General features: G+C 45.6%; 1 protein-coding gene and 1 pseudogene across 1 annotated transcript in view; both read left to right on the top strand.

Moving 5' to 3' along the window:
- Positions 1-23,641, top strand: part of LOC146813130 (olfactory receptor 5V1-like) — a 109,962-nt gene that overhangs the window by 12,836 nt on the left and 73,485 nt on the right. The window lies entirely within an intron of this gene.
- On the top strand, positions 1,956-17,334 carry LOC146813131 (uncharacterized; annotated as a pseudogene).

The following is a 23,641-nucleotide window of genomic DNA, read 5'->3' as shown; positions in this document are numbered from 1 at the left end:
TTGCATTGTGCAGTTCCTAAAATCACAGACTACGGTCTCTTCTTTGTCCTTGGATGCAATTCAAGCAGATCTAAGGTTCTGGTGCCAAGGGTGCTCCTTCAATCCTACATTTAGGGGAATGGGTGCAAGTAGCCAATGGGCTACTAGCCCTAGCAGTTAATCCAACCCTGAGATGACCAGATGCAGGGGTCTTTGTGCCACCTTTGCTACCCATAACCCTCTACTGTGTCCCACTTTTAAATGAGACAGAACCCATCTTTGGCTGTACAGATGAGGTAGGGGTATGGCTAGCTTTCAGGTTGTTACTAATCCTGACTACCTACTTTTCCCAACTGCAAGGGTGAAAATGTGCCTGGGGCAGGGGGTTGGCTGTTTCATCCTGTGGGAGGCAGCCTGGTTGCATACAAGAGGCACTGGAAGCTGTGAAGCTCACTGCCTTTAAGTGCCACTTTACTAGCCATCGTGCCAGAGAGGGAGGGGACACTTCCTGCCAAAGCAGGCCTTTGTTTCTGACTCTTGGGAGTTTTTAAACATCCTGTCAGGGGGTCAGAATACTGTCCAGGAGGTGGCAGCTGCAGGCTGTCAGCCAGGGCCCAGGAACGGCTGGGGCAACCAGGTGGCCATCCTCTAAGGTACATGGGTGTATGTCACATTAAATCTCACTTTAGTAAAAAGTCAAAGTTGATGAGACAAGTTATTATCAAACATGATACTTTTTAGTGAGATAATGGAGCTGGCAACCTCAGGGTGTCGGGGTGCCAGACCATGTTATCCTATGGCTCCCATAATAGTATTAATGATATTAATAAAAATCATAATAATATTATTAATAATAATAATAATACTAATAACAATAATAATAATAATATTAGCAGTGAACAAATGAAGCTATCAGGGTCTATAAATCACGTAAATCGCGGGAGCGCGGCCAGGCGCGGCGACGGACGTCAGACGGGGAGAAGCTGCCGGTCTCTACAGTCACGTCGCGGCCGCTACGGAAGGAATTCTTCAAGCGCCAGCCCGTCTGTGGTACAGTTCTCCATCAGTATCCTGGAGAGACATGTAAGAATGGCTGGAAGAGGGGGGCGTGTAGCAAAAAACAAAAATGCCATGATACCCTCGCTGGCCAGCACAACCTTAGCAGCATCACGACAGAAGAAACTTGACACTTCGATAATGAAAGGCAAAATTGGGGGAGAGAAAGGGGAGAAAGGGGAATGTGCTGATAAGAGCCCCGGAGAGAGTGCGATGGTAAATATCGCTACTACTAAAAAGGAAGCTCCCGCTCGATCAAATAAAGAAACTGACTGCTCTCAGCCACTGATTACCAGCAGCTTTGGTGCCATGAATGTTAAGAATGGGGAGGGAGGCGCTTCTACACAATCGGTTGAATTCTCTGGAGTAATTATAAAAATTCCTGTGCCTGTGCAGATAGAAGAAGAAGCACTGAGGGATCTATTGCTTCCAGACACCACCTTCCCCGCATCCCATGGCAAAAAAACAAATGATCTGGTATCTTCTATTCTGCGGGGAAACGCTATCTCTAGGGAGGGGCCAAATACTCCTGAGGAGGTACGCTCAAAGGCTGTACTATCACCCCAAGACACTCATAGTACATGGCAGGATCATATGCTGAAAACACCTGACAATCAGGATCAATTTTACTCTCTCACAGAAGATTCGGAGATGTCTGACATTAGCATTTCCTTGTCCAGCGGAGAGGAGCAGGGCAAGTGGTATATCAGCTCAAATACTGATCCGCAGAAAACTAAACTTGTCTCTAAAAAGTTACAGAAGTGAAAAATAGAGACCACTGCAAAAAGTATGATGTAACGGATAAAGTGAACGCCACAGATTTGAAGTGGGATTACAATGTTACATCGCTTACTATTCTCTCGAATGCCACGGCAGCTTCGGGGGGTAATCAAACAATTACTGACACTGACACTAGTCAAATGGGGGCGCATGGCGTCCCAAGAACCGAACCAGCTTTGATAGACATTCTGCAGTCTATCAAGAGCTTTCAGGCAGAAGCCAAAGCTGATAGTCGCAGATTTCGCCTGGCAGCAAAGAAATTGCAAGGGGCAGTCAGGAAAGTGAGCAAAACTTGTGCCGAAATTGTTGATCGAATGGCCTCAGTGGAAGTAAGAGCAGAACAACTAGAGAAGGATGTCTCCTCACTTAAAACTAAGTCTGATGAACATGAGGGGGTACTTAAGGATCTCACGTGGAAGCTGGAGGAGCAGGAAAACCGGCAGCGATGTAATAACCTCCGCTTCCTAGGGATTCCGGAGGGGGCTGAAAAAGATGGTCCCAGAAAATTCATGAACTCGCTTCTTAAAGGATCATTTCCCGAACTACAATCCTGGGATTGGGACAAGGAAATTCAAAAAGCCCACCGGTTTCCTTTGTCTCCCGGGAAGCGTAGCTCGGCATCCCAACTGCATCCCCGACCTTACTCTTATTTTTGGGAATTTTTTTGCTTCGGCAAGCTCTCTACGATTTGGCCAGACCCACAAGCAAGCGGACGTTTGATGGAATAACTTTTTTCACTAGGCCTGACTTTGCACATGCTACAGTCGAGCGCAGGTGGAGAATGCGGCAGCTTTTTGATCCCTTTCAAAAGCTTGGGACAATGGTATATCTCCAAAATCCAGCCAGACTGAAAGTTGTCCATCAAGGGACTACCCGCAGCTTTTTTTCTGAAATACAGGCGAAAGAATATCTAGAGGAAATTTCGGGACATAGTAAAATTTTTAATCTAGTAACAGAAATGCCCTGATTTGTCAATCTTGGACAAAATACGATATGCAAAGGCTATAAACTAAATTAAGTGAACTCCTTGGAACCAGGCCCTGTGTTAGGGTATCTGTTATGCTGGTATTTTTTACCTGAAGGCTAATTTACAGTGGGGGAATCTTAGCGGGCACGCAGGGGTTGTGTTTGACGGATGTCACATCCCTGGCCCAGTGTTGGCCAGGTAACCTCTAATAAAAGTGGTGGGAGATGGGGTGGGCGAGGGGGGTTAGGGTGGGTAGGGTGGGCAAGGTGGAAGGTCAGACATGTGGTTATTTTGAGGTATGCTGGTAACTGGTATGCTGGAAATATCAGGTTATGGTGTAGCAAAGGGGCAATGCAAAAATCAGAGCACATACTCGGGCCACATGAACTAATTAGATGGGGGTCCTAAAAGTGCTATTCTTAAATATTTGTGGCTTGAATGACCTTAAAAAGAGACAAATGGTTGGGATAGGATTACAAACCATGGGTGCGAATGTTGTTTGCTTACAGGAAACTCACATAGAGGGAACACAAATACATATTTTAAAAACACTGGGGTATAAACTGGTTTGTGCAACTTCACAGGGTCCGCGGATACGGGGGGTCGCTATATTAGCCAGGAGTTCAGGGTACACTTTTAATCGCTCTAAGGCTGATAAATTTGGCCGTTGGGCAATGACAGAGTGTCAAGATGGACAGGGGCAAAAGACTACTCTTTGTGCTATTTATGGGAGCAATAGCGATGATCCGTCAGTCTTCCATGAGATTTCTAACAAACTCATGCACTGGCCTCTACCCTTACTGATCTGTGGGGATTTTAATATCAATCTCCCCAGTGATTGGTCTCTGAAGGATGACTGGCAGTATAAGGGCTGGAAACCTAAAGTGTTTAAGGCAATTAAACATATGTGCTCTACACTTGGGCTTGTAGATGGTTGGCAGATCTTAAAATCTAATGATTCCGGATATACCTTTTTTCTAATCCGCATCGCACACATGTAAGGATAGACTACATATTGATGTCCAACTCACTCAGATCTAAGTTTCAAATTGAGAAACGTCCTCAAATTCTTTCAGACCATAACCCTTTAATTTGCACCCTAGAAATAACACCAGGAAGTATAAAACCTACTTCATGGACATTCGAGAAATCCTTGCTTTCAGATGATAAGTATTTCGCTCACATGAAAGAGGACAATATTGGGAGTGTATCAATTGAAGTTATGTGGGACGCCCTAAAAGCAGGGATTCGAGGAAAAACAATGAAATATTCACTGAAGGCTAACGAAATGGCCAGGGAATATATGAGAAGACTGCAGGAAAATCTTCGAATTGCTGAAGAAGAGTTGATAAGAGCAACTCAAGGGAGCCATGGGCTAAAAGAAATAAATAGAATACAAAATCTGGTGGCAATCGCAAAGACCGCAATTACAAATATTTTCACTGCTAAAGCCATAAAAAAAGCTACCGCTCATAAAGAGATGTTGTATGAGGTTAATGAGCAAGTGGGCCACCAGCTGGCTATTCGTACGAGACAGCAGGCCTCAGTAAACTTGATACGGGAAATACAGGACCCAGTGGAAGGCCAAATAGCTGATCCTGAACGAATTATAGAGGCATTTTGGCGATTTTATAGTACCCTGCACACTGAAGAGGGGGGGAGGGACCCAGAAAAGATTGAGAGATATTTAGATGGAGGAGGTACCGACAGGTTTGACAAAGAAGATCAGCTTACGTTAGACGAAATCCCCAACATAGAAGAAACTGTAACTGCAATCCAAAATTTACCAAAAGGGAAAGCAACAGGACTGGATAATATACCTTCGGAATTCTATTTAGTGTTTATAGATCAGATTAAAGGTATTTTATTTGACTTAATCGTACATATTTTTAAAGGGGATAACCTCCAAACTCTTGGTCTAGGGCAAAGATAATTATTTTTCCTAAAAAAAACAAGCCCCCAGATCAGTTAGGCTCATATCACCCTATTTGATTATTCATAAAGTAATCGCTAAATACCAACACAGCTTTGTTCCAGGGAGATCAACTACTAACCACATTCAGAAAGTGATCACCTTGTTTGATAGCATGGAATGTACAGGAGACCCTATGGCATTGGTTCTTCTCGATGCCGAGAAGGCCTTTGATAGGGTCTCATGGTAATTTTTGTGGGCTGCAATGTCTAGGGTTGGAATTAAGCTAGGGTTTATTCATGCTGTGCAAAAACTGTATGTGAATCCCAGGGCCATGGTAATGGTGAACGGTAGCCTTACTAAAGAGTTGATTATATCTCGTGGAACTTGATAAGGGTGCCCATGTTCGCCATTGCTCTTTGCGATCTATATTGATTCCTTTATTCGTAGACTAGAGGGAAACAGTGAAATAGCACCAATTTTGTCGCAGGAGTATCCAACCAAGATCCTGGCTTATGCTGATGACATTGCTGTTGTAACAGCTGATCCTAGCACAGCTATGTCTGTTATCGAATGCGAGGCTAATAAATTTGGGCTTGTATCCGGATATGCTCTCAATCAGGGGAAAACACAGATCGTGCTGAATAAGAAAAGCGAGATGTGTGACCCTCGAGTTGTGGATAAAGCTATATACTTAGGAATCTGCATTACATCTAAACTGGAGAATCTGGTGGATTTAAACATGAATCCAATGCTGGGCACCATGCAGAAAGATCTCCGCCGCCTAGACAATCTACATCTATCCCTAATTGGCAGGGCCAATGCCTTGAAAATTGTGTTTTTCCCTAAAATGTTATATCTATTTAGAGCTATATGTTTGGAATTCTCAGATCAATGGTTCAAATCTATGGAACGCACCTTCTTAAGCTTTATTTGGGCATATGCACAACCTCGCCGGGCGTATAAATTATTGACCCTGTCAAAGGAAAGAGGTGGATTGGCTCTCCCAAATTTAAAAGCATACTAGTGGGCATCTGTGCTACTTTATAGCCATGAACTATTACAGAATACTGGGATAGAAATGATACCAGGGGGTGACTCGCCATCTATTTTTCAATTAACGTTGGGCAATAAAAATAACGGATATCTTTGGCGACATTTACATGACAGCTACCATAAAAAAGTGAAACTTAAAACACTGATTAACGGGTTTAAGGTATGGAAAGCTGTGAGAAGAATGTTGGGTATTGGACGAATATCATTTTATACTCCCTTAAGGGATAATCCGGTTCTGACGGAGATCTTTAAAGACAATCACATCAGCAAATGGAACGAGGCAGGTATAAATCACATTGGGTGCTTCCTCTCCCCTGCAGGGATACAATCCTTTGAGCAACTAAGAGAAAATTTTCGACTGGCCTGGCGGGATTTTTTTAAATATCTTCAAATTAGAGACTTTCTGGTACGAAGGGTGGGGGGAAGGACTCTACCGGAAAAAATAACCTTAGTAGAAACATTAATTCACATTAAAAAAAATACAATCGGGGGAATATATTCCCTTATAAATGTGCTGTTTACGGATGATCTGGAGAAAACATCCCAGAAATGGCAGGGGAAAATTGGCACAACTATGGATAAATTTCATTATGCATATTCAATGTTTCAAACAATTCTTATGTCCACAAAACTCCAAGCGCAGTTCTATAAAACATGCTTCTTTTTATACTATACTCCAGAGAAGATCGCCAAATGGGGAAGTGGTAAGGGGACATGTTGCCCTAGATGTATGCTATTCAATGCCGATTGTGTACATATTTTCTCTACCTGTGATGGACTAACATCTCTAAAACAAAACATTGAGAAGTTCTTGTCGACCGTATTACAAAGTGAGATTGCTCTGTCCAGTGAAGTTATAATATTGGGAGCGACAGACCCTAGCAATCCCAGGCCGGGTCATGAACTTATTTTTATTGCTATGTCGGTTTTAAGAATGTGCATAGCCTCGGCCTGGCTGGATTCCAATGCTCCGTCTTTTCATCAGTGGTTGGCTAGGCTACTTGCAATCTCTAATCTGGAGGCTGCTATTTACAAATGGAAAGGGAGGATACGGCGGAAAAAGGGGTTTGAGAATTTGGCCCCCATTAATAGAATGGTGTCAATCCCAAATCGACACCTAGTATATCGTGAAATATATTCAATTTTATGATTTATTCGAAAATGATATATTGCTGGGGATAATGTATAATGTAACATGACTATGAATTTATGTGAACATACAATTTTGATACTGTATTATTAGGTGTCTCACCTGGGAGGGCGGGGGGTTGGTTTAGGGGTGTGTTAAACTGCTGCAAAATCAAATAAAAATATTTTTTTTTAAAAGAGACTGAAAAGGCTTGGACCCATTTCGTGGTCAAGAGGAACCTCTGTTAAGGAAGGAACAACTGAATAGAGTGCTGGGAAGGACCAATCCTTGCTTAGTGATCTGGGGCTCGTCTGCAGTTTGCTGTTTTAACCAAAGGAAGAGGCTGTTGGGACTGTGCTTCGTGCGCCTGGGTCCCCCTGCTTGAGGAAGACAGTGCTTTGTGCTGTGTCTTGCAACCCCAAGGGCCCAAGGTGAGCTGGCTCCCTGTTTGAAACACAGGAAAATAAAAGTTTCCAGAGAGTTCAAGCGATGGGGTGGGTGCGTGTTGTGGCAGCTTGAGACCCTCAGAAGGTGTGCCCTGTGATCTTGGACACTTGAAGGTGAAGCGAGACTCGGATGCGCTGGGAGGGTGTCGTGGTGCACCGGAGACGTTGGTGAAGAGCGCCTGGTCAATGTTTGCACCGAAGGAAAAGTGAGTCTCGGACACGCATGGTGCGTGTCGTGGTGCACCGGTGGCGCTTGTGAAGAGCGCCGGGTTAGCGGGTGCATCGGAGGTGGAGTGAGTCTTGCATGCACAGGGTGCATGTGGTGGTGCACAGGGGGCATTGGTGAGGAGCACCTGGTCAATGTGTGCATCGGAAGCAGAGCGAGTCTCGGATGTGCAGGGTATGTGTCGGTGTGCACCGGAGGTGCTGGTGAAGAGCGCCTGGCAATCGGGTGCACCGCAGGAGAAGTGAGGCTCAGACATGATGAGCGTGTCGAGGTGCGGCCGGAGGCGTAGGTGAAGAGCGCCTGGATATCGGAGCACCAAGAGTTGGAGTAAGCCTCAGTGAAGCAGCATGCGTGCTTTGGTGCAACCTGGGACTTTGGAGGTGATCCGCTGATCATCGTGTGCACCAGAAGAAAGTGAGTCTTTGCAGCATGGTGTGCGTGTCTTGGTGCAAATTGAGACCGCAGGAGGGAGTGCCTGGTTAGCATTTACTCTGAGTCAAAGTGAAGACCCATCAGCGTTGTGTGTGTGGCTTCATGCCCGAGGAGACCTGGAGGGTGCTGTGGTGAACGTGCATCCAGAGTAAAAGCAATTTTAGGGGCATAGGGTATGTGTGCCCCCCGGCTGCCTGAGACCTACTCAACAGTCGCGGCCCGGACCGACAGCCCCAGAGGAGCTGAGCAGCCAGGCAGACCTGCTGAGGCCCTTTTGGGAAAGTTCAGCACAGAAGGCCCAGTTCGTGGAAGGAGGAGAGGAGACATTGCCTGGGCGGGGTGCGGGCTCGGAGGGACACTCTCTCAGCCTCTCAGTCCTGCTGGCGACGTGAGCCTTTGCTTCGACTCAGTTTGGGACCCGTACTGACCAAAGGAGTGGCAGTACCGGGGCCCGAGTGGGAAGCTGTAATGTGTGTCATCGTTGATCCGTGTGGGGGGCAACTGTTATCAAAGAGGCTGACTGTCGTAATACACATTGCCAATATTGTTTTCAAGGAACTGCCGAACTGACTTATGACGCCTGACATTATTCCTGCATAACGAAGTACATGATTGCAGCGCTACCCAGTGCATTATTTATGCCTTGCAAAGTACAGGATTGTAGTGGCCTGCATTGCATTATTTCAAAGTACATGATTGTAGCTGCGCATTGAATTATTCCTTCATTGCAACGTACGATTGTAGTGGTGAGCATTGCATTATTTCTTCATTGCAAAGTACGTAGATGGGGTGTGACGCATTGTATTATTCCTTCATTGCGCAGTACAGGATTATAGCTGTACGCATTGCATTATTTCTCCCATTGTAAGGTACCAGGGTGTGTTGTTACGCATTGTATTATTTCTTCTTTGCCCAGCACAAGTGTATCGTTACACAGAGCACGATTGTTCATCCATTACGTGTGGGATTCTAGCATTACGACCAGCATAGCATTGCAAAAGTGGTGGTTGGGATTTGAACCTACCAACCAGCCGGAACAAATATTACCTTGTATTATATGTTGGCTTTTGTATCGTGTGGTCTGATCGTATATCTTTTTATATGAAGTTTATACTTGTTTTATCAACCTCGTGTGAAGTCCATTTGTGGTGTCATCAGTGGGTTGCTGTGGGCATGGTTGCACATACTGTACACTCATGCCTTGGAGATAGGCCTGGCTGCTCTTGCCAAGCTACTAAGGGGGTGAGCAGGGCTATCTCAAACGGTGTCCTTACTTGGCCTAACGTTGAGTTGGGAGTCCTGGGCCATGCATACGTGACAGAGGGGCGAGACTGGGACTCTGGCTTCCAACATTTGGTGTCAGCGGTGGGATACGATCCTAACATGATTGAACAGGGTATGTGAAAAACCACTCACAGTAATTGGTGGATATCATAAATTGATCACAGACCATGACGTAGCAACAAATTGTTTTGAAAATGGTGGGTCTATTGTTGAGTAACCTTGAAACCACACATCATGTCTCAGGAGCCTGAGACAGGCTGTGGCTGCTGAATTAGAGTTTAACATTGAGGCATTGTATACCTACAAGGTTGATCAGTTGAGGACATTCTGCAGATCTCTGGGATGTCACATGAAGGGTAGCGCCAAAAAGGAAGAGCTGCAAGTGTCCTTGAGGGCCTGGTGGGAAGCCAAAGAGGCTCAGGAGACTGGTGATGGTGAGGTGGATGAGGATGACCCAGTAAATGGTTTTGGTCCACAGAATTTGCCAGTGGAGGGACCAGCCTCAGGGGCTGGTAGTAGCCATTCAGGGAGGAGTTTTTCACCAGAGGAGTTGGAGGAAAACCAAAGGGTCAGGCTGCATGAGTTGGAGGTGTTAAAACTTAAAATCCAAGCAGTGGAGAGCAGGAACGCTATCACATTGGAAGAGAAAAGGATTCTCTTCGCTCATGAGTTAAGCATGAGGGAACTGGACATTAAGGGTAAACAAGCAGAGTCCAGTTTGAACGGTGACAGCGCACAGACAGTGCCAAGTGCGGATGAGTACAGGTGTGCACTGGATGATTGGGCAGTGGTTAGCATGGTAAATGGTTTGGAGGGGTTGTCCAATTTTGTCCCAGGAGAGCCAAGGCTCAGAAATTATTTTCCAGGATTGCGCCACCCCAGGATGAGGTATGGGGTCCTTGATTCCCGGGAGCCTGCCCAAGAACCGGACCCCTGGTCATGGGTCCAGGGGCCTGAAAAGGACCCAGAGAGGGAAGGAGGGCCAAGTGGCACAAGGCGATCCCAGAGTAGTGAGGAGGGGTTGCTGGCTAGCCCCTTGTCTCCAAAGAGGGGGAGGAAGAATAAGCAGTACCTCCACGGATCAGTAGCACCACCCATGGACCTGGGGGGGGTGTAGGAAAGCCCCCGTGTAGAAGCCTAGATGCTTTGGGTAATTTGCCACTGCTGATCAGTGTCAAAGTACCAAAGGTTCCCTGTGTAAAGTGTATTGGCAATTGGTTGGCCATGATTAGTATGTAGCCTTACTAGTAAAGTCCCTAGTGATGTGCACTGTGTTTGCCAGGGCTAGTAATGTAAAGGTGCGCGGAGAAGAGAACTCAGACCTGCAGTGTAGGGCCTGAGCACAGTTTGCTAAGTAAGCATGTTGTCCTGACAAGTGCAACCACTTGTCAGGCCTTACTTTCCCTTTTGCGCACACAGTGGGCACCCCTTTGGTAGGTCCCAGGTAACCCCTAGGAAGGGTGCAGCGTGTGTAAAAGTAAGGACATATCCTAAGGTGTGTGTTATATCCTGACTCCATTTTGTTTTCACTGGTGAAAGGCCATTCTGCCAATAGGACAGGACAATAGGACAGAATGGGGAAGGCTGGGTATTGTGATTGTTAGCCTAGTTTCTCATTGGATTAAAATGGAGAGGTGAAGTTTAGTATGTATGAACTCACAGTGTCATAACACATCTTTCTATGAAGGTGGTTTTGTCACTGTGTGTTCAGAAACCACTCTTTTAGAAAGTGGCTGAGTTTTGTGCTTTAAGCATTTCTGTGTGTCCCTGCTGCATGTGGATTGACTTTCTGAATCTCAGAGCGGAGGGGTGAGATGGCGCCAGGCTGACCTGCATCTGGAGAGAGGGCGTAGGAGAAAACCCAGGAGGTGAAGAGGCCTGGGTTGCAGCTATAAAACAATTGACCCATCTCCAGCTGAGTGATTCAGGATCCAGACCCCCAGTATCAAAGGGAGAAAGGTGACATTAGGAGGGAGATACCCACAACTGATTTAGACAGGGGTCAGGGACCCCTGAGCACAATGAACTTCAAAGACATTGAGTGCCAGGCCTTACTTTCCCTTTTGCGCACACAGTGGGCACCCCTTTGGTAGGTCCCAGGTAACCCCTAGGTAGGGTGCAACGTGGGTAAAAGTCAGGACATATCCTAAGGTGTGTGTTATATCCTGAAAGTGAAAAAAACTCCATTTTGTTTTCACTGGTGAAAAGCCATTCTGCCAATAGGACAGAATGGGGGAGGCTGGGTATTGTGATTGTTAGCCTAGTTTCTCATGGGATTAAAATGGAGTGGTGAAGTTTAGTATGTATGAACTCACAGTGTCATAACACATCTTTCTATGAAGGTGATTTTGTCACTGTGTGTTCAGAAACCACTCTTTTAGAAAGTGGCTGAGTTTTGTGCTTTAAGCATTTCTGTGTGTCCCTGCTGCATGTGGATTGACTTTCTGAATCTTAGAGCGGAGGGGTGAGATGGCACCAGGCTGACCTGCATCTGGAGAGAGGGTGTAGGAGAAAACCCGGGAGGTGAAGAGGCCTGGGTTGCAGCTATAAAACAATTGACCCATCTCCAGCTGAGTGATTCAGGATCCAGATCCCCCAGTATCAAAGGGAGAAAGGCGACATTAGGAGGGAGATACCCACAACTGATTTAGACAGGGGTCAGGGACCCCTGTGCACAACGAACTTCAAAGACATTGAGGGGTATAACTATGAGTGCTGAGGCCCCTGAACGTTGGAATAGGAATCAAAATGGATTGAGACTAGAAAGGCTTGGACCCATTTTGTGGTCAAGAGGAACCTCTGCTAAGGAAGGAGCAACTGAATAGACTACTGGGAAGGACCAATCCTTTCTTTGTGATCTGGATTTGGTCTGCAGTTTGCTGTTTTAACCAAGGAAGAGGCTGTTGGGACTGTGCTTCATACACCAGGGTCCCCCTGCTTGAAGAAGACTTTGCTTTGTGCTGTGTCTTGTAACCCCAAGGGCTCGAGGTGAGCTGGCTCCCTGTTTGAAACACAGGAACATAATCGTTTCCGGAGAGTTCAAGCGACGCGGTGGGCACCTGTTGTGGAAGCTTGAGACCCTCAGAATGTGTGCCCTGTGATCTTGGACACACAAAGGTGAGGCGAGACTCGGATGCACTGGGAGCGTGTCGTGGTGCACCTGAGGCATTGGTGTAGAGCGCCTGGTCAACGTGTGCACCGAAGGTGAAGTGAGTCTCAGACGCGCATGGTGTGAGTTGTGGTGCACCGCAGGCGTTAGTGAAGAGCGCCAGGTTAACGAGTGCATCGGAGGTGGAGTGAGTCTCAGATGCGCAAGGTGCGTGTCGTGGTGCACAGGAGGCGTTGTTGAGGAGCGCCTGGTCATAATGTGCATCAGAAGTGAAGCAATTCTCAGACGCGCAGGGTGCGTGTCGGGGTGCACTGGAGGTGCTGGTGAGGAGCGCCTGGTCATCTGGTTCTACACGGAAGACCCAGTTCGTGGAAGGAGGAGAGGAGAGGGGGTCGCACCCCCAGGTAATGTTGAGCATTGCCTGTGTGGGGTGCAGGCTTGGAGGGACACACTCTCGGCCTCTCAGTCCTGCTGGCGTCATGAGCCTTTGCTTCGGCTCAGTTTTCGGCCCGTACTGAGCAGAGGAGTGGAAGTACCGGGGCCCGAGTGGGAAGCTGTACTGTGTGTCATCATTGATCTGTGTGGGGGGCAACTGTTATCGAAGAGGCTGACTTTCGTAATACACATTGCCAATATTGCTGCTAACGAACTGCCAAACTGTCTTATGACTCCTGACATTATTCCTGTATAAGGAAGTAGACGATTGTAGCGCTCCTCAGTACATTATTTCTCCTTTGCAAAGTACAGGATAGTAGCGGGCCGCATTGCATTATTTCTTAATTGCAAAGTACATGATTGAAGCTACGCATTGCATTATTCCTTCATTGCAAAGTACATGATTGTAGCGGTGTACATTGCATCATTTCTTCATTACAAAGTACGTAATTGGGGTGTGATGCATTGCATTATTCCTTCATTGCACAGTACAGTATTGTAGCAGTATGCATTGCATTATTTCTCCCCTTGCAAGGTACTGGGGTGTGTCATTACTCATTGTATGATTTCTCCTTTGCCCAGCACAGGAGTGTATTGTTACACAGAGCACGATTGTTCATTGATTGCAGCGTATGTGATTCCAGCATTACGACCAGCATAACATTTCAAAAGTGGTGGTTGGGATTTGAACCTACCAACAAGCCAGAACGAATATTACCCTGTATTATATGTTGGCTTTTGTATCGTGTGGTCTGATCGTCTATCTTTTTATATAAGGTCTATTCTTGTTTTATCAAACTCGTGTGGAGTCCATTTGTGGTGTCATCAGTGGGTTGCAGTGGGTGTGGTTGCAGATACTGTACACACGTGCCTTGGAGAGCCTGGCTGCTCGTGCCAAGCTACTAAGGGGGTGAGCAGGGCTATCTCAAACGGTGTCCTTACTTGGCCTAAAGTTGAGTTGGGAGTCCTGGGTCACGCATAAGTGACAGTGGGGCGCGACTGAGATTTCGACTTCCAATACTCTGCAATCAAGGAAATAATGGAAAAACTTGGACCTGATCAGCAGAGAAATATTTTGTCTATCTTTCAACAAATTCTAGAAGATGTTGTTGTCTTTGAGTGTTATGAGGTAAAGGATGGTAAAGCATCTGCTTTTGAGAACAATTCTACATCAGCCAATTTCACATCAGACTCTAACTCCACATTCATCAACAACTCTACATCAGAGAACAGTTTTACAGCTAAGAATGCCACATCAAACAACTCTAAGGTAGACAATACCACCACAGCTTAACAGAAATCCACAACTGAGCATGTCAAGATTCGCATTCTTCTCCAGGAACATGGCCTTGCCTGTGAGTTGATGAGCCGCAAGGATCTAGTGAAAGGAGCCCTCAGTGAACTGGAATCAAGAATCAGGTACTCAGATGCCTATGAACCACCAGATAAACAAGAGAATAAGGATGGAAAAGTAATTCTCCTGCCAGCCTACCTGGTGGAGTATACCCAGAACAGGTTGAAGGTCTTGGTGAGAAATGCATTGAAGGCCCTCATAATGGTGAAGGATCGAGAGTACATGATAGAATCAACTACTGATATGAGAGGAGTGAAGACCAACACGCCCATCCATGAATACCACTCAATCATCCCAGTGGACTTCAAAGCCGCCGGTGTGCTTGAGAAGAACAAGCACTGGGGTGACGGCTTACAGCAGTTTCTGGAGCTGAAGCACCAGCTGTCAATCTCACCACTGTCCGTTGTCACCAATTCATGTCAAATTTCCATTTCCTTCAACGATACACTAAAGGCACAGGCATGATGGTGTTGAGGCAGAGGTTGAATCCCTGAACAAACACTACAGGGTGTCTAGTCGTGTCATGCCTACTCATCGCTGCACCAAGAAGACTGAGCTACTAACTCTTCAGGTCGAAGGAGGGCGTGACGAATGGATCAAAAGTATTTATGCGAGCGTGAAGAAGCGCACATGTCCAAATCAGGGGGGCAAAGCTCAAGCGAATTTAGTTGCCTGCGAATATGTAAAAACAGCCGAAATGCAACAAAATGAGTTAATAGATCTAAAGGTTGTTTCTGAATCATGTAAAATAGCCCTGTACACCAGAAGTGATAAGCACAATATTGAAAAGAGAATATTAGGTTCTGGAGATGTTATCATTGCCACAAACCTCGGTGGAAGAGGTACAGATGTTAAAATCACTAAAGATGTCAAAGAAAGTGGAGGGTTGTTTGTTATTCTCACCCGTTTTCCCACAAACATGAGAGTTGAAAAGCAAACATTTAGTCGTACCTATCTAAGGAAACCCAGGGATGGTCCAGATGATTTTAAACTTTGAAAGCTTGTTGCCGTCATGTCAGGGGCAACCTATAGAAGTCATGAGACAGCTCAGAGCAGACTACGGGAAGGAGCGTATCACAGACATGGAAAGTGATGCGTTTCTGGATGTACAGATGTGAGAGAAACCATTGGAGACTTTTTGTGAAAATCTAAATGTTTTTCAACAGAATTACAATAAGGAGGAAAAACGAGACATTTGCATGACTTCTGATTTACCGAAGGGTGATTGCATCTTTTATTACTCTAAGACAAAGCTTGACCACCGCCCAGCTCTGAATGCCTTAAAGGAGAGCTGGCCCTTTGGCTCCCACTACATGAAAAAGACATAGATGAACATAAGGATATCAAAGAGCCAAAGAAAGACCTTGGCCAAGAGATCCAGAGGGGAGTAGACATCCTCCAGTGAGGAGAATCAGATAATGTCTAAGATTTCATCAAACAAGCATTGGCTCGCATGTACCTCCACACTCGGAACAAAGCATGGGCGTATGGGGCGCAGAAAGCAGAGAAGACTGATGGGCGTACCGTGCTGTCTCACTCTACAATCAGGGACAGGAAGGCTACATGCAGAAGGCAATAGACCTTTTAAAAGAATCTAAGGAAGTGATCGATGTCTATATATCCGAGGTGCCAAACACTATAGTTGGCTGCCAGACGTCCTGCATAGCCAAGATTGAAGCTCACAACAAAGACGATCCCAACTTCACAAAACAAATGCAGACCCGCAAGTGCCTGTTCAAGTCCCGGATCGATTACATTGGCAGGTCTGTAGCTTCAAAATATTAATAATAATGCTATCACCAAGGACGAGGCTGTCTTCTCTATGTCAACTGATCATAACCCTACAACCACCGACGAGCTTATTGTGCTGTATGACTATATCCTGTCCCTTGTGTCTGAAGCCTGAATTCTGCATCACTTCTCTCATGTGCTTTATTGTGGGAGCATTGCAGGTCCCTGCTGGCACTCTTGTGTGTGGTATCAGCTGTGGGGCGGCTAGTCAGTTCGGAGTGGGTCTGATTTCTGAAGGTGTGTCGGACATGATATCGGGATCGAAAGGATGATAAAAGGTGCATTCGATTGGGCAGAATGGGCACTATCCCAAGCCGTTAGTATTGGGCTGTCACTCATAACTGCAGGATTTAACATCATTAAAAAGGCTGCACAGGCCGTTGTGAAAGTGACACAAGGTCTACTCAATGGATCCAGCCACTTTTCAGATTCGAGACACCCATAAACAGATCATGAACAATATATTGGCAGATGCTTGCCAGTCGGTGGTCACTAATGTCCATGAAGACTACAACACCTTGAACAAGTTCTTCACTCACCTCAACAGCATGAAAGATGGCATCCTGCAAATCCTGGAGAAGGCCAACGCGAGAGGAGTTATCCAAGAAGGGTTCAAGCTCAGTGTTGCTGTCGGGAAACGTCTGGCTGACTTTGTGCCAATGCTACATTCTGCCACAACTCAAGATGTTATTGAAAATAGAGTCATTCCATTTATGATTAAGGAATGTGATGGGTTCCTTTCTGCCACTGACTACAAGGATGATGGACGCCAGCTTTTTCCAGATGTGGAGGCAGTGAAAGTTAACTTGCTGGATACGATATCCCAAAACCTGAGTGATAACTTCATAGCTTGCTTTTCAGCCGCCCAACTAGTTTGATAAATAGAAGCATGTAGGGAAGAAAGACCATCGACAATATTCACGGAAGAAACAAGACTGAGAGGTTCTTCATAGAACAAAAGCACAAAAGGAAGATGAAGAAGACACCAGTTGAAGGAGAAAAACTTAAACTAACTGAGCCTGAGCAGAAGGAGGTGAGTGAATATGTAAAGAAAATGGAGGACACAAGCTGCCGGCCCCAGAGCTGGATCTGAACATCCTCACGAAGAGTGACCTTCTGGAAGGGAAAGGCATCAAGGTCACCATGGTGGACGAGCATCAGAAGAGCATCTCAATGGAGATCTACCTGGGCAAGGACTCCGAGCTGGCGTCATCACCCGCCAGCTGCAGAAAGTAAAGGAGAGAGGGAAGGTAAGGAACCAGCTCGTAATAATGAATGTGTCTCAATGTGTCTCCTGATTTCAGTTATGCATCAGTCACCCATCTTGCCCGTACTGCAAGTCTTTGGACCTGAGAGCTCGAGGACCAGTGGCACATGATTAAAACATTTCAGACAATAAGAAATTAGATGGGAACCCTACATTGGAAATGGCTGCACTCTCCCATTGGTGTCCTTGAACCATGCACTTTATCCCTACTCAAGACCTTTACACTGAACATGTTACCCAGAAGAATGTATGCAATATACACAAACGAATATATGTCGTTACTACGCATTCCGTTGCAACGCATGCCGTTACCACGCATGCGTTACAACGGAATGATTTTTCTACGCATATCCTTTACCTCGATTATTCCTTTACCATGCATTTTTTTTTGGGGGGGGAGACCACTCCAAGCCCCCTTTTTTCTTTTTTTTCCCTTTTTCTCACGTCTTCGCCGACACTAAAAAAGGACTTAAACGGATGAGGAAGAAGACGTTCTGTGAAGACGTTGCATGCGGGGTAAAGACGGTCGTGGAAGCAATACGCGTTGTAAAGATGTTTACGAGGTAAGTGTACCATTGTAAACGTAATGCGTAGAAAGCCTTCGTGGTAAAGGCCGTTTCCCTACACAAATATGTCTCAATGTCAGGATTTGGGGAATCAGGGAAACGGCATATATAAAACTGAATATGAAGAATATAGTGCAGCTCTTTTCTGAAATGAAATTCATACTTAATGGTGGTGCTGTTTGGAACTGTCTACAAACACTGCTCCTACTCCTGCAGCTTCTCTTGTCTCTCATAATTCTTGGCTCACAGTAACATTGAAAGTCATTTAACAGCGCAGCATTTAAGTCACTAAATACTATTTTACCATTAAAAGGTTTTGAGAGAAAAAAGAAAAGCATAATAACATGTAAATTATTGTGAATCGTTATATTGTTACAATCACAGGGGGGCAGATCCAAGGGGCATATCAGCAACAACCGGTGATAATTATCGCTAAGCGCACTTAGCGCTAGGATAATTTTCGCCGGCTAGCGTGGACTTTCTCGCTGAGATAGCGTGCTATTAGCAACGCTTATCTCAAAAGCGATAAAAATCCTAGCGCAAACTGCCTAACGTGAGATTTTCGCTGGAAACCCAGCGATAATCTCACAAAATGGGGCGTTAGCTTGTTGATAGGGCCTCACAAACTTAGCCATGATATCCACCTTCCATAGGATATCATGGCTAAGTCAGTCCTGAAGCAGGCGTAGGGAAAGTAGCGATAACAGGGGTTATCGCTACTTTTCCTGCCACTATGCTTCGTAGCGTGGGTCTTGATGATAGGAGAAATGTCGCTTAGCGACATTTCTCCTGTCATGTCAGGTCAGGAATGCCCACATTGCATCTCATTAGAGATGCAAAGCTGGGCGTTAGGAATTCCTGCACTAACGCAAGGTTCCACGCGTTAGCTTGAGCTTGCTAATCAGGCGATAAAATTATCGCCGCTTTTCCTTGATTGCGTGTCATATTCCAGGTTAAATTAGGTTCCATGATACTGACAGTTTGCACTAAGATTGCATGTTGCAAACAGTGTTTTGTTAGTGCCAGGTCCTCATGTTTTGATGCCAGCGTGTGCCTAAAAGCTGTTTCAACCTTTTTACCCACTGAACGAGTTAAAACAGGCAACTTATCATACAGTTCAGACCACCCTAGGGCCCGCAAATCACGTGCCACATACGCTAGCCACGATATCAAGGAGGATTTTTCAAGTTTAAACCGTCCTGCAGAATTAGTCTGCTTAAACTATGTTCCTCCTTTACCCAGTTCGAATTACAGAGTTTTAGAGGGCCAAGGTGTAGCTGGTCGGTGAGAAAGTTTAAACCTAGTTCTCATGTACAAATTCATACGGTACACTCTATGTGACCTCTTAAAAATCTATTTTCAGCTATTCGAAGAGGGGCAACCTGCTCCATATCTCCATATTCCACTGCCATAACTCACTAGGGGGATGAACTTGGCTCTGTAAATTTCCAAGACCAAATGAATGTGAACACGTCTGTTAAAAGACAAAGCATTCTGTGTGATAAGTGCACGCCAATTCAGCTCCTACAGGCACATGCATCAAAAAGAGAGTTTGCGAGTCCTTATTTGCGATTTTTAAGGAATCGCAAATAAAGACTCGCAAAACACGATGCAACAAAAACATTGCGAGAATATTGGGAATCGCTAAAAATCGCTAAATAAATTGCGATTTCTGCATTTGCGAACTCGCTATTAGCGATTTCGCAATTAGCGAAATCGCAAATGCCGAAGTCGCTTTTTGATGCATCCTGATGACATCACAACCAGGAAGTGAGCAGCACAAGCCTCATTTCCAGTGCACAGTGTCAGGGAGAGGAGGGAGCTGGCTCTGGGAGCAGAACAGGAGTGTGACAGAGACAGAAGAACAACTTGTGATATCAAATGGAAGCCTCACAAACAGCAGAGGAGAGCCAAACAGGCAGGAAACGCAAAATTAAATTTGCTGAAAAAGAAATTGACACCCTCATTGAGGGAGTAGTCCACAGCCATGACAAGCTGTTTGGAAAGGCATCATTGAAAGTGGCAGAGCAGGAGAAAAGGAAAATCTGGCTCCGGATCCAAAACAAGGTCAATGCCATTGGGGTGACACACCGCACCATTGAAGAACTCAAAAAACGATGGTACGACTTGCGCAGTCGGGCTAAGGTGCGCATAGCTGACCGCCTGAAGGAGGCAAAGAAGACAGGAGGGGGAACACCAACAGACACTGGGAACACTCCCATGGAGGACTTGATTGAATCCACCATCCAGCCAGAAGCTGTTGTTGGTGTGACCCAGCTGGACACGTCCGGAGCAGCAAACACATCTGAAGGTAAGATGAATGTATGTTTTCTTAGTGTTACAAAATGTAAAGGTAGAACTCGACCACAGTACAGCCCAAGTGCAGACCCTGAACATCCAGTACACAATGCATTCAGTAGGTGAGGGGCATTATGGGAGATGTAGTCAGGTCAAGCAGTCAAAATGTCAAATCTCTGAGTAACAACCCAAAAAAGCTTAATAGAGAATAAAATCATTTACAAAGGCAGAAATTTATTACTGTGCAATTAATATCACAGACATGAAATAATACAGTGTTGCACTGTTTCACCTCACAGATGCGCAACGTGTAGAAGATGTGGATAGCGATTCCCCAGACATGCAGGACACCAGCGCAGGTGAACAGATGGACACACCTGTGGTGCAAATAAATCCCTCACGTCCAACAAAGTCACGCAGGGCTACTGTTCCATCCCTAGTCACCATGGAGTGTGAAGATGATGAGGCTGATGCAACACCAGGTGGCAGCCATGGCCAGACAACTTCCATCACACAAACACAACCACAGGTCCCCAGAACTAATCACAGAGCCCGGCGTAGGAGAGGAAGAGCACTCAGGACACAGCAGGAGGAACAACCAAGTGATGTCTGGGGTGGTCTTGAGGGACAGAACACACGATTAGTACAATTGCAAGTTGCCAAGATGGCTAGCAACATAGCAGTACTGTCAGAAAGTGTGCAGCAACGGAGCAAGGTGATGCATGAGGGAAATGTATCCCAGAAGAGACAGCATCGTCAACTAATGCTGCAATTGAAAATGTTTGCTAAATCAAACAATAGATTGGCCACGAGTACTGCACTGCTGGCACGTAGGTCTGTGACCATGCAAACTGAAATGTGCCATTGGAGCGGCGATGTGGCTAAAGCACTGGACCAGGTCACCAATGCAGTTGATTTGCTAAATGCTTCCACTATTGCGGTCAACAATTCCACGCCCGAAGAGGGTAGTGAGGGTGGCTCAAGCCTAAGTAGTGTGGCAGTTCCAGTCCGCACTACAGGAAGACGCAACACACGCAGCAGTACCCCCGCCGCTTCCAACATAACGGATGACAATGCTGGGTCTGACAGGCGTCTGGGTGTTCGTGGGAAAAAGCGCTAGACTGGCATGTACAAGTGCATTCCACTATGGTGACGTAACCATTTTTTTGGATTTGACTTTTCACAGAGTGACAAGTGAATTGACATTTGCAAACCACTTATGTCCATTGCACTGGTCAGATTACAAGTGTGCTTGAACACTCATGGCAATTTAATTTAATTAAAGAATACTTTGATAGCAATAGTCAGTTTCTGTGTCATCATTACTCACCTCAGAAATAATTTTGTGTGATGTCAAATCTTCTCCTACGCCCTTCTGCTGCGCTTGCCCCTTGTGCTGCATGGTGTTGTGGCACTTGCTGGTTCCCATCCTCCGAATCGCTGTCAGACACCTCGATGTCCATTCCTCCCCTTGTCGCTATGTTGTGCAGCATGGCACATGCCGCTACTATCTTGCAGCATTGTTCAGGGTTGTATTTCAGTGCTCCACCGGTCTTATGTAGACATCTGAATCGGCTCTTCAACAGCCCAAATGTGCGCTCTATGATGTTTCTTGTCGAAATGTGTGCTGCATTGTACCTCTGTTGATTGGCAGTTGTGGGATTGAGGTAAGGCGTCATTAGGTAATTACGCAAGGCGTATGCGCTGTCACCTACATGTAATGGAGCAAAGAGTCAGTGGCAGCTTCACATTGACATACGTACAATGACAGTGATAAACTATAACACATATTTACCAAGCAGATGTCCCTCTCCAAATTCTCCCCTGACAAGACGGGTGTGTATGCCACTTTGCCTGAAGATATAAGAGTCATGTGCACTCCCTGGGAATTGCGCAACAATGTCAGTGATGATGTTTTTGGCATTGCAAACAACCTGAATATTGAGGGAATGGTAACATTTCCTATTTCTATATATATGTTCCTGTGTTGCAGGGGGGCATATTGCAACGTGGGTGCAATCAATACAACCCAACACATGTGGGAAACGAGCTATCTGGTAGAACTCCTGTTTGGTTTTTGCAAGGTCAAGCGCGGTGGTAGGGAACTTGATATGAGACCCGATCACGGCCATCATGGCATCAAGGAATGCTTTCAATATTCTTGAAAGTGCGCTTTGTGACACACCTCCCGCAACAGCAATGACCCCCTGAAAACTGCCTGACGCCAGGAGGTGTAGGCAACATAGGACCTGCACATGCGTTGGGATGGCATTGGTCCTACGTGTCTGTCGTTGCATTATGGGGTCCAATTCATTGATTAGGTCATGGATCATTGCTGCATTGAGCCTATACTTGTCGTATATCTCATCCTCTTGCTGGCCTAGCAAAGTTATGCGGACTCTGAAGATGCGCTCATTCATTCGCCTCCGTCTCTGTGCGGCAGCCTGCAGCCTCATCCTCCTCGCCATCAGGTAAATCCCTGCCATTGTGAACAGTGCTGGCTCATTCTGGGTGTGTTTAAATAGGTTTCAGTTGGTTTTCACCTGTCTGTGATTTGCACTCATGATTACCACCTGGTTGTGATCCTTCTTATTTAGCGATCGCTAATTTGCGATTTTCATGGAAATCGCTATTTGCGATTTGTCATGCATACATTTAGCGAATCGTTGTTTGCGATTCGCTAATTGGGACACGCTAATACCGATTCGCTATTTGATTCGCTGAATGTTTTGCGATTCCTTAAATTTGCGAAAAAATGGTTTTTCGCAAATATACAGTTGATGCATTTCAACACTGACTTTTGCGATCGCAAACGGCCTATTTTTGCGATTCGCACCGTTTGCGATCGCAAAAAGGTTTGATGCATGTGCCTGCTAGTGTAATAAAAACCCCAGATACTTGAAGCTGTCTACCTGTGCTGGCCTTCTACTACATATTTAATTGTTTTTGTATTTGCAGGATCGAACTTCACAACGTGTGACATTGAGAAGTTTGTCGTCAGGTCAAGGCTACTCATAAAATTAATAAAAAGGGTATGAAGTTGTTCTAAGTTTTTAGCTGTACGAGCAATAAAACTGTATCATCCGCATAGAACAAGCAGGGTATTGGATGACTTCCTACTTTAGGAACGTCAGTACCTGGTGCTGACAAAGCTTGTTCTATGTGGTTGATAAAAAAGAAAGGGGCTAAAACACAACCTTGTCATACCCCACACCGCAGTTTAAAGTGCTCAGCGCATTCCCCATTAGGGCCAAACCTGACACTGGCTGAAAGATCATTTTGCAAATCACGCAAAGTTTTATTAGAACTGGGTCAATTTCCATCTGTTCCATCATGGACCAATGCTTAGACTGGTTAACTCTATTAAAGGCAGAGCTAAGGTCCATGAAGGCAAGATGTGCTGCCCCCTTTTTTGCCTTTGTATATTTACATGTTAATAAGTAAAGGTTAAGGGTTTGGTCTGTAGTCCCTCAGCCAAGGAGAAACCCATATTGGAGGTCAGTTAAAAAGCCTCTCTCCTCAGTCCAATCAGCTAGTTGATTTAATAAAATCCC

The sequence above is a fragment of the Triturus cristatus genome, chromosome 7 (assembly GCF_964204655.1).
Source record: "Triturus cristatus chromosome 7, aTriCri1.1, whole genome shotgun sequence".
NCBI classification, from domain to species: domain Eukaryota; kingdom Metazoa; phylum Chordata; class Amphibia; order Caudata; family Salamandridae; genus Triturus; species Triturus cristatus.
This window is presented reverse-complemented; position numbering and strand designations above follow the sequence as displayed.